Here is a 9,357-nt window from a genome sequence, read left to right as displayed (position 1 = left end):
GGTCCGTCACAAAAGCGCCCACCCCCTCCCAGCTTCAGGAACCAAACAAGAGCCAAGCCCAGATGGAGTTGGGGGGCTTGAGGAGCAAGAGGCAGAATCTGGGGGGGAGGAGACAGACGGCCAGACGCTGAGCCAGGAGGGGTTCTTCGAAAATCTCCACGCAACTCACTCACTGCATTAAAAGGGGCCCAAAATTTAAAAATAAGAGAAAGTTCTATATATTTTGTGCCAAAAGTTTGCAAATTTAAGTTGAAATGGATATATTCCCAGAAAGGGAACAAAATTAAGTCAGAAAATAAGTGGATTTTCGAAGATGTTGGATCAGCCATGAAAAATCTTCCCCCGAAACGCAGCCCCCACAAGCCTACCATGTGGCGTACACGGCACGATTTGGGGTTGAAGTACTCTCAGCCGACCTTGTGGACTCTGGAGTTGCAGCTGGTCTGTAGCCTCCTGCGCCACACCCCAGGCACCTGCCGTGGCCCAGATGGGTGCTGGGGACAAGTCTGACATCCTTTCCTGAAACAAAGCCAAACCCTTGGAGCTGGCCTCCATCATCAGCCTCCCACAGGGGCTCCACCTCCCATCCAGCTTCTGGGAAAACGAGAGAGGGCCCAAGGCCTTGGGAATCAGAACCTGCATGGGAGACTCAGAAGCTCTGGCTCCTGCTTCAGCCTTATGCAACTCTGGCCATTGCGGAAACCTGAGCATGAAACTAGCAGACGGAAGATCCGTCTCTCTGGGCAACTCTAACTTGCAAATATTCAAATTCAGCAACAACAACAACAAAATTGCAAACCTTTGCACTGATGAAGCTTCTTTCCCGGTGGGGAAGGCAGACTGGGAGGTGTCACCATGAGGCCAGTAGTGAATGCGCTTGGAAAATCAGGACAGCACAGAGGTTAGTACTGGGAAGTGGGGGCAGAGGGCAGCCCAGGGAGGTGTGGTGGGGGCAGAGGGCAGCAGGGGGAGGTGTGGTGGGGGCAGAGGGCAGCGGGGGGAGGTGTGGTGGGGCAGAGGGCAGCAGGGGGGGGAGCAGAGGGCAGCAGGGGGAGGTGTGGTGGGGGCAGAGGGCAGCAGTGGGGGGGCAGAGGGCAGCAGGGGGAGGTGTGGTGGGGGCAGAGGGCAGCAGGGGGAGGTGTGGTGGGGGCAGAGGGCAGCAGGGGGAGGTGGGTGGGGGCAGAGGGCAGCAGGGGGGGGCAGAGGGCAGCAGGGGGAGGTGGGTGGGGGCAGAGGGCAGCAGGGGGAGGTGGGTGGGGGCAGAGGGCAGCAGGGGGAGGTGGGTGGGGGCAGAGGGCAGCAGGGGGAGGTGTGGTGGGGCAGAGGGCAGCAGGGGGAGGTGTGGTGGGGCAGAGGGCAGCAGGGGGAGGTGTGGTGGGGGCAGAGGGCAGCAGGGGGAGGTGGGTGGGGGCAGAGGGCAGCAGGGGGGGGCAGAGGGCAGCAGGGGGAGGTGGGTGGGGGCAGAGGGCAGCAGGGGGAGGTGGGTGGGGGCAGAGGGCAGCAGGGGGAGGTGGGTGGGGGCAGAGGGCAGCAGGGGGAGGTGTGGTGGGGCAGAGGGCAGCAGGGGGAGGTGTGGTGGGGCAGAGGGCAGCAGGGGGAGGTGTGGTGGGGGCAGAGGGCAGCAGGGGGAGGTGGGTGGGGGCAGAGGGCAGCAGGGGGAGGTGTGGTGGGGGCAGAGGGCAGCAGGGGGAGGTGTGGTGGGGCAGAGGGCAGCAGGGGGAGGTGTGGTGGGGGCAGAGGGCAGCAGGGGGAGGTGTGGTGGGGGCAGAGGGCAGCAGGGGGAGGTGGGTGGGGGCAGAGGGCAGCAGTGGGGGGGGGCAGAGGGCAGCAGGGGGAGGTGTGGTGGGGGCAGAGGGCAGCAGGGGGAGGTGTGGTGGGGCAGAGGGCAGCAGGGGGAGGTGTGGTGGGGCAGAGGGCAGCAGTAGGGGGGGGCAGAGGGCAGCCCCAGGACACATACAGTATCCCTGTCTGAGGTCCCGGACCCCAGTGTGCCTCCACTCGGGCTTTCTGCAGATTCTGCTTGAATGTTTGGGTTTCTGTCTCCCACATACATTAGGTGGATCTAAATCCAGATTGCAGGCTTTGGCCTGGTTTCTGTAGCTTACATGTGTGTGAGCACACGTCAGTCAGCAGGGCAGGCATGAGGCGTAGCCTGGGGGGCCTGGCTTACTCCTCATGGCCCCTGGGTTTAGAGTCTGGCTCTGCTCCTGCGCATGCCCACACAGGAGGCAACAGGATGCTCCCTGTCACCCTCGCACAAGCCCTGGGAGTTCCAGGCTTCTGCCTCCAGCCTGGCCCAGCCCTGAGCACTGCCGGCATTTGTGGTATGAACCTGTGGCAGGGAAATATTTCCCTGTCTCTCTCTCTCTGCCTTACAAATGCACTTAGAAAACAAATTTAAGGGGCCCGGCGGCGTGGCCTAGTGGCTAAAGTCCTCGCCTTGAACGCACCGGGATCCCATGTGGGCGCCGGATCTAATCCCGGCAGCTCCACTTCCCATCCAGCTCCCTGCTTGTGGCCTAGGAAGGCAGTCCAGGACGGCCCAAAGCCTTGGGACCCTGCACCTGCGTGGGAGACCTGGAAGAGGCTCCTGGCTCCTGGCTTCAGATTGGCTCAGCTCCAGCCATTGTGGCCACTTGGGGAGCAAACCATCAGACGGAAGATCTTCCTCTCTGTCTCTTCTCCTCTTTGATTATCTGCCTTTCCAATAAAAAAAAAAATAAATCTAAAAAAATGCAAAAGATAAAGAAAGAGAAAGGTAAGCCACCGCAGCAGGCAGAGGGGCTTCGTGTTGAGACACGGGGGCAGAGAGGGCGACACTGAGGTGGAGCGGGGACAGCCATGCAGTCCTGGGACGCAGAGCAGCACCTGCAGGCTCAGGGGTCCCACATGTTCAGCATCACAAGGCACACAGCCCACGTGGGTATAACCCACAGGCTGTGGGCAGGTCAGCCACTAAGGTCCCCAGGCAGGGGACTCAGCCAGGTGGGCCCAGGCAGGAGCAGGAAGCTGCCATTGTCGCTGTCCCGTTGTTCCACAGCCATGGACTTGGTGCAAGGAGCAGAAAATAACAGGCATGGACTCTGGCTGATGGTCAACAGCTGAAGTTTATCAGTGGCATCAGATTTTATACACTGAGAGTCCTATGGGATAAGGGAGGAGGTATGGAGCTTATCAACAAAACCCATCAACTGTTTCTGTACTCTTGTTTGGAACTCCTTTTGTTTTGTATATTCCACCAAGTGTTCTCATTCACATGCTGTCCACTCAGCTGTTCTCATACCAGTGATATCCAGTCAGTTACACAAAAGGTATCCATTCGCTTGTTATCATGCAAATATTATCCAATCAGTTGTAATCCTGTGCTTGCTGACCTTCTAGGGTCACAATGTTCTCCTACAGTCATCACCCCTTGCCCTGGCCCTCCAGCGTGGTGAAGCTGCTCACCCAGCCCAGTATCTACATGGGCCCACTGGCACCCTTGCTTCTCCTGCAGCTGTACCTGTGGCATAGACCCCACTCAGCCTTAGGGGCATGGCTACCCAAGGCTCTCTCTGCAGCTGTCCACTCCCACCCTGAGCCCAGCCTGGATCACCCTGCAGGCCTGGCCAGACCCCAGAGAGGGCTAGGTGCAGGTGGCTGGCCTTCACATGGGAATGATGAAGCAATGACCCACCACTGGTGGCTCCAGACCCATGCCAGTGTCGCTTGCAAGGGCCTCAGCCCAGGACCGCTGTGCTCCAGTACACAACAAGCTTCTGACCAGGCCAGCAGCTCAGCACTCTCACCTGAGCCCAGGCACAGCGCGGCCCGTTCCACGCGGGCAGCCTGTGCGTGAGCCCAGGCACAGCGTGGCCTGTTCCACGCGGGCAGCCTGTGCGTGAGCCCAGGCACAGCGTGGCCTGTTCCACGCGGGCAGCCTGTCTGTATCGTCCCTGGCTCCCTGGATGCGCCTCGAAGCCCCTCCTGCTGTCAGCCATGGCTGCTGCTCTTTCCCGATGTGAACATTTGCCATCAACCTCCCTCCTGAGGTCACTGAGACACCCAGCTCCCGCTGGCCAGCCCACCCTCGCCCTGAGCACCACCAAGGGTCACGGGTCATGTCCTCACCAGGCTGCTGACAGAGACAGGCCTCCTTGCAGCTCTGGCGTCACGCCGGGAAGCCAGACCAGGCAGCAGACAGGAGCGGAGCCCAGCAGCTGCAGTGGGGCCTGGGGACAAGGGACGAGCCTTGCTGACACCAGCGTCTGGGTGAGCGGCCTCATTGCCACCTCCACTGCAAAGAGGGTGAGAAACGGCCCAGGAAGCCTCATCCATCCAATTGGGCCAGTCAGAGCCGCAGGTGCCCTGGAAGTGACCTTGCATGAGGCTGGGGTACCCTGTAAAGGCAGGACATGGCATGGCTGGGGGCCCTCAGGTACCCCAGGGAGGGGTGCTAGCAGCCAGCCGAGGAAGGGCCACGTCTCAGGGACCCCAGTGTGAGCCAGGACAGCTACGAGCCAACCCTGTGGCCTGCCACCAGCCCCCTGCCCAAGGAAGGCCCCGCCTGGGCACCCCAGGGGCGGAGTCCCTGGAAGGCTGAGAGCACTCAAGGACTGACTACAGAAGGATCAAGGTCAAGAGCCTGCCTGCAGTCTGGGCGGAACTGAGCCTCAGGCAGGACAGAAAGGGGGAGGGGTGGGCTGCTGAGGGAGGGCTGTCTCCAGGAGGAGGGCGTGGGAACTGGAGACCACCTTTGCCATGCCTGGCAGGACTCCCCTGGGTAGCATGGGTGTGACCCAGACCTGACCAAGGACTTGGAGCAGAGGCAGCTCACACCAGCAGGGTGTGTGGGGCAGGCAGACGGTGATGGGTGCTGGAGAAGACAGCCCCAGGAGGGGCTGGGGGCCGGCTGGCTCAGGATACCCTGGCGCCACTGCCCCCACCTGTCCCTGCTTCCCCAGTGGCCCGCGGCTGTGGCCAGCCTGTACTTGGTACTCCCAGGAGAAACCCCCAAGCACCTGGCTGACAGCATGACCCCAGGGAGATCTTCAGTGAGGGAGGGCAGGAGCTCCATGGCCTCTCTAGCTGGTCTTACATGAGACCGAGCCCTGGGGGAGGGGGGTAGCTCCTGCTGAGCCCGCACTCCAGCTGCAGCCAGGGTCCCCCAGGCTCCTCACACAGACACCACCTGGGCCGCCACGCCTGTCTGCGTGTACCTCCTCCCCAAGCTAGACCTGGGCCTTTTTGGAGAGGTGGCACCTGGGGAGGCTGACCCTGGGCTCCAGGACTCCCCCATCCCTGGGCATCAGGCTTCCCCCAATGCTGGGTGCCAGGCCTAGCCCTGATGCTGGGCACCAGGCCTCCCTGCCCCATCTCAGGAGCAGGGGCATTGAGAACTGCAGCTAAGGACACAGAAAGGAAGCCTCAGGAGGAACAGCAGCCAGCAGGCCCCCCCTGGAGCTTGGACGTCGCTGCTCTGGAGACCCCACTGGACAGGGGCATTGTAGCTGCTAACCTCACGGTTAAGATGGACTCTGGAGGAGTGAAGTGGCCTGCCCCAGTCACACAGCTAGCAGGCACAGCCCCTGCCTCTCCGTTGCAGCATCTCTCTGGTCTTTACCTCCCGTCCCCTAAACCCCAGCTTCTTCTCCACCCCTGATGCCCTCTCCTAGGGCCCACTGGCACCCACACATGCAGACTATACTCAGGGGGGCAGGGCCATGTTCTGGCTGTTGGTGTGTCAGTGCCCAACCAGCTGTGATTCTCCTTGGCTCCTGCTCCCCTGCCCTGAGCTGTTGCCTCCGGGCCTGGGCTGACCAGCCCACAGCCCTTCAGCTCTCCCTGCCTGGCCACCATCAGTCTCAGGGTCACTTCCTGTCCTGGACATTTCTGGCCCACGTAGCATAGGGCTCCTGGGACTGGCACAGATCTGGGGCATAGTGTGTGAGCTCACTGTTTACAGCTCTGAACACAGAATCCTGCCAGCTCCTAAAAATAGCCAGGCACAGGGCACAGTACAGGCATCACTGGAAATTGGTAGAAATGCCAATGCTATCCTGTGAGAGGGGAAGGACAGGGTGACCCTGCAGCAGAGCATGTCCCAGGGGTTCCCATGGGCATACACCCCTGGGCAGAGGCCACCTGACCCCTGTGCTTGGAACCATGCCCCATGGGACCTGCAGGTGGCATGGGTAAATTCTCTTTCCCTCCCTGGTGCATAGCTTCACCATTCATTGTGGCTGGAACCCTTTCCCCGAGTGACCTGCGGCTCTCTCTCAGGTGAAATCCCAACCCAGCAGGGACTCTGCCACATTCAGGGATGGGAGATATTGTGGATTTACTCTTGGGTCTCAGGGCAGAAGTGCCTGCTGGTCCTTGGCCAAGGGCATGGTCCATACTTGCAGTCAGGGACATGGTGAGTGATGCCAGGTATGCTGTGAATGGTGACTGACAGGTGCACCGTGAGTGATGACTGACAGGTGCACAGTGCGTGGTGACTGACAGGTGCACTGTGAGTGATGACTGACAGATGCACCGTGAGTGATGACTGACAGGTGCACCGTGAGTGATGACTGACAGGTGCATGGTGAGTGATGACTGACAGATGCACCGTGAGTGATGACTGACAGATGCACCGTGAGTGATGACTGACAGGTGCACCGTGAGTGATGACTGACAGATGCACCGTGAGTGATGACTGACAGGTACACGGTGAGTGATGACTGACAGGTAACACTGTGAGTTACCTGTGTGTCACAATAACCCTTCATGCCTGTGAGTGTTGCTGCAGGCACAAAAAGCGTGGTGACCAGTGGCACATGGGAGAGACCAGAGTAGCAAGTCAAATAGAACTGGTCTCTAACCTTTTTTTTCCCAATTTATCACGTCTTTAAAAAATGAATTTATCTATTTACTTCAAAGAGATGGACAGAGATATTCCACCCGTTAATTTATTTCCAGCATGCCCTCAACACACTCCAGGGCTGGACCAGGCTGCAGGTTGCCCATGTAGCGGACAACCTGTTGGCCATCACCACTGCCTCTCAGGTCCACGCTGGCAGAGAGCCAGTGGGAGCCGACCACGACCCAAGCCAGGCTGCTTGGCTATGGAATGCAGATGGCTTCATTGTTCTGCCCCATTTCCCACGTCTGTTCTCCTTGGCTTCCCAACGCTCTCTTGGAGTTTGTCCATGCTCACCCAGGACGGTGACCCTCACTCACCTAGAAGGTCACATGGCAGGTTGGCAAGGTCCAGGTCCTCATGGCTGTTGGAGTTGCTGGCAGCCGTGGAGGGTTCTGGAAGGGGAGGGAGAACCAGGTTGCAATAAAAGCCATGCACACTGAAGCATTTCCGGGCAACTGCACATGGACACCCTGATGGCCTGTCAGCACACCTTCCAGGCTGCAGGACGCAGCCAACACAGAGCTGCTGGACAGCGTACCCTCCAGGCTGCAGGACGCAGCCAACACAGAGCTGCTGGACAGCGTACCCTCCAGGCTGCAGGACGCAGCCAACACAGAGCTGCTGGACAGCGTACCCTCCAGGCTGCAGGACGCAGCCAACACAGAGCTGGTAATGTAAGGCACCTCAACAGGGAAGACCCTACCATCTGTCTCGAGAAAGTGAGTTTCCCCAGTGACCGCCGAAGACGAGGCTTGATGCAAAAGCAAGAGGTTTTATTCGATCAGCAGCACGCTGGGGCCAGGGCCAGTACCTCACGCAGGAGGTTAGACACACTGAACCCTGAATCACTGTACAGTATTCTTTTTAAAGGCTAAACCAAGGCTAAAATCATAAAACCATAACCGGGGAGGGCAAAGGCTAAATCCATAACCATTAACAGGGAGGGAAAACCATAAATATAAACAGGGAGGGGGCCACGCAATTAGGGGCGGAGGCTAGTTGCAGGTGCCCCTTATCTCTCAGGCTCCCAGGCTCTATCTAAACTTAATCATGAAATGTTCCTTCAGCTATTCACTGTCCTCTACCTCAAGCAAAATACAGAAAGCAAAAAAAGCAAATTAAATCTTTCTGTCCTTTTAATCCTAAATATTCCTTTTCAGTAACACTTGCACATCCTAGGACAACACAGGTCGCAGTAAAATAAAAGCAGAAGTGTGTAAGCACCCACTTGACAAAAGGAGACAGTGTGGGTTCTGGTCGGGGTGGGCGGCCACCGTGCTGCTAGTTATTTAAAAAGATGTTAGAGTTCTAGTTCTTAGGATAGTAAAATCCCCGCAACCTGGTTCTTTACGGTGAGCTGAAAACACCAGACGCAACGAGGTATCTTAGGAGGCTTATTCGAGCGGGGCAGGAACAGAGTGGAGGGGAAGGGGAAGAGGGGGAAGGGAGGCCTGAAGAAGAGGGGGAAGAAGACCAAGAAGAGGGGGAATTTCGTGAACTGTGAGGAAGAAGAAATGGCGCCGGGTCCAGGGTGGGATATTCGAATAACTCCTTACAGCTTCTGCCTGGGACTTTGGAAGACCCATGGCCATGCGTGTGCTCACCACTGCCCGGAGACTCCCGCCGACTTCCGGCCCCTAGGAGCAAAGAAGGACTAAGCCTGTGGTCATGTTGAGAAGGAGTTAGACTGGGTTGTAGGTAGTTAGAGCATTCTGGGTCCCCAAGTCATCATTTTTTCTCAAATATAAAGGGGTATTTTCCCCATGTCTTGGAGAGAAGTGCATATTTTAACTTATCAGGAACATACTTCCCCAAGAGACAAGGGCGACATTAACATATCTATTCCCCCACCTGAAGCCTCCAGCCTTTGCCAAAGTGGGAGGGCTTCAGACTGGCCTCTTTATCATTAGAAAGGGACCCAGGAAGTTGGCCAGTGACACCTTTCTGGCCTCTTGTCCCAAGGCCAGGTACCATGGAAACCAGGAATTCTCTTTGTTTATGGAGAAACATCTTTGTCCTGGGAGACAAGAATTGAGGTTGCTGCCATACTCGGGGTCAAAAAAGCGCCTTTTAAAGGTTTACATAAACAGGAGAATTCCTGGTCCTCTGGTATCTGGCTTTGGGGCAAAAGGCCAGACAGGGGTCAGACACTGGACATTCCTGGCCTTGGGAATAGGAGCACTACTTCCTCTGGTCCCCTTCTCAATGGTAAGGAGACCGGCCTGAGGCCCTCCCACACAATGGCCCAGGTGAGGAATTGATAAGCTAATGTCGCCCTTGTACCTTGGTGAATCTAAGACATGGTGGGGAAAACGCCATTTTGTCTCTGAGAAGACAATGGCTCGGGGACCCAGAATGCCATGCCTACCACCCAGTCTAACTCCTCTCTCACTAACTGCCTGCTACCCACACTAACTCCTCTCTCACTAACTCCTCTCTCACTAACTCCTCGCACAATCTTACGAAAAGGT

This window comes from Ochotona princeps, chromosome 13, assembly GCF_030435755.1.
Source record: "Ochotona princeps isolate mOchPri1 chromosome 13, mOchPri1.hap1, whole genome shotgun sequence".
Taxonomy (NCBI): domain Eukaryota; kingdom Metazoa; phylum Chordata; class Mammalia; order Lagomorpha; family Ochotonidae; genus Ochotona; species Ochotona princeps.
Note: the sequence above shows the minus strand (reverse complement) of the source record.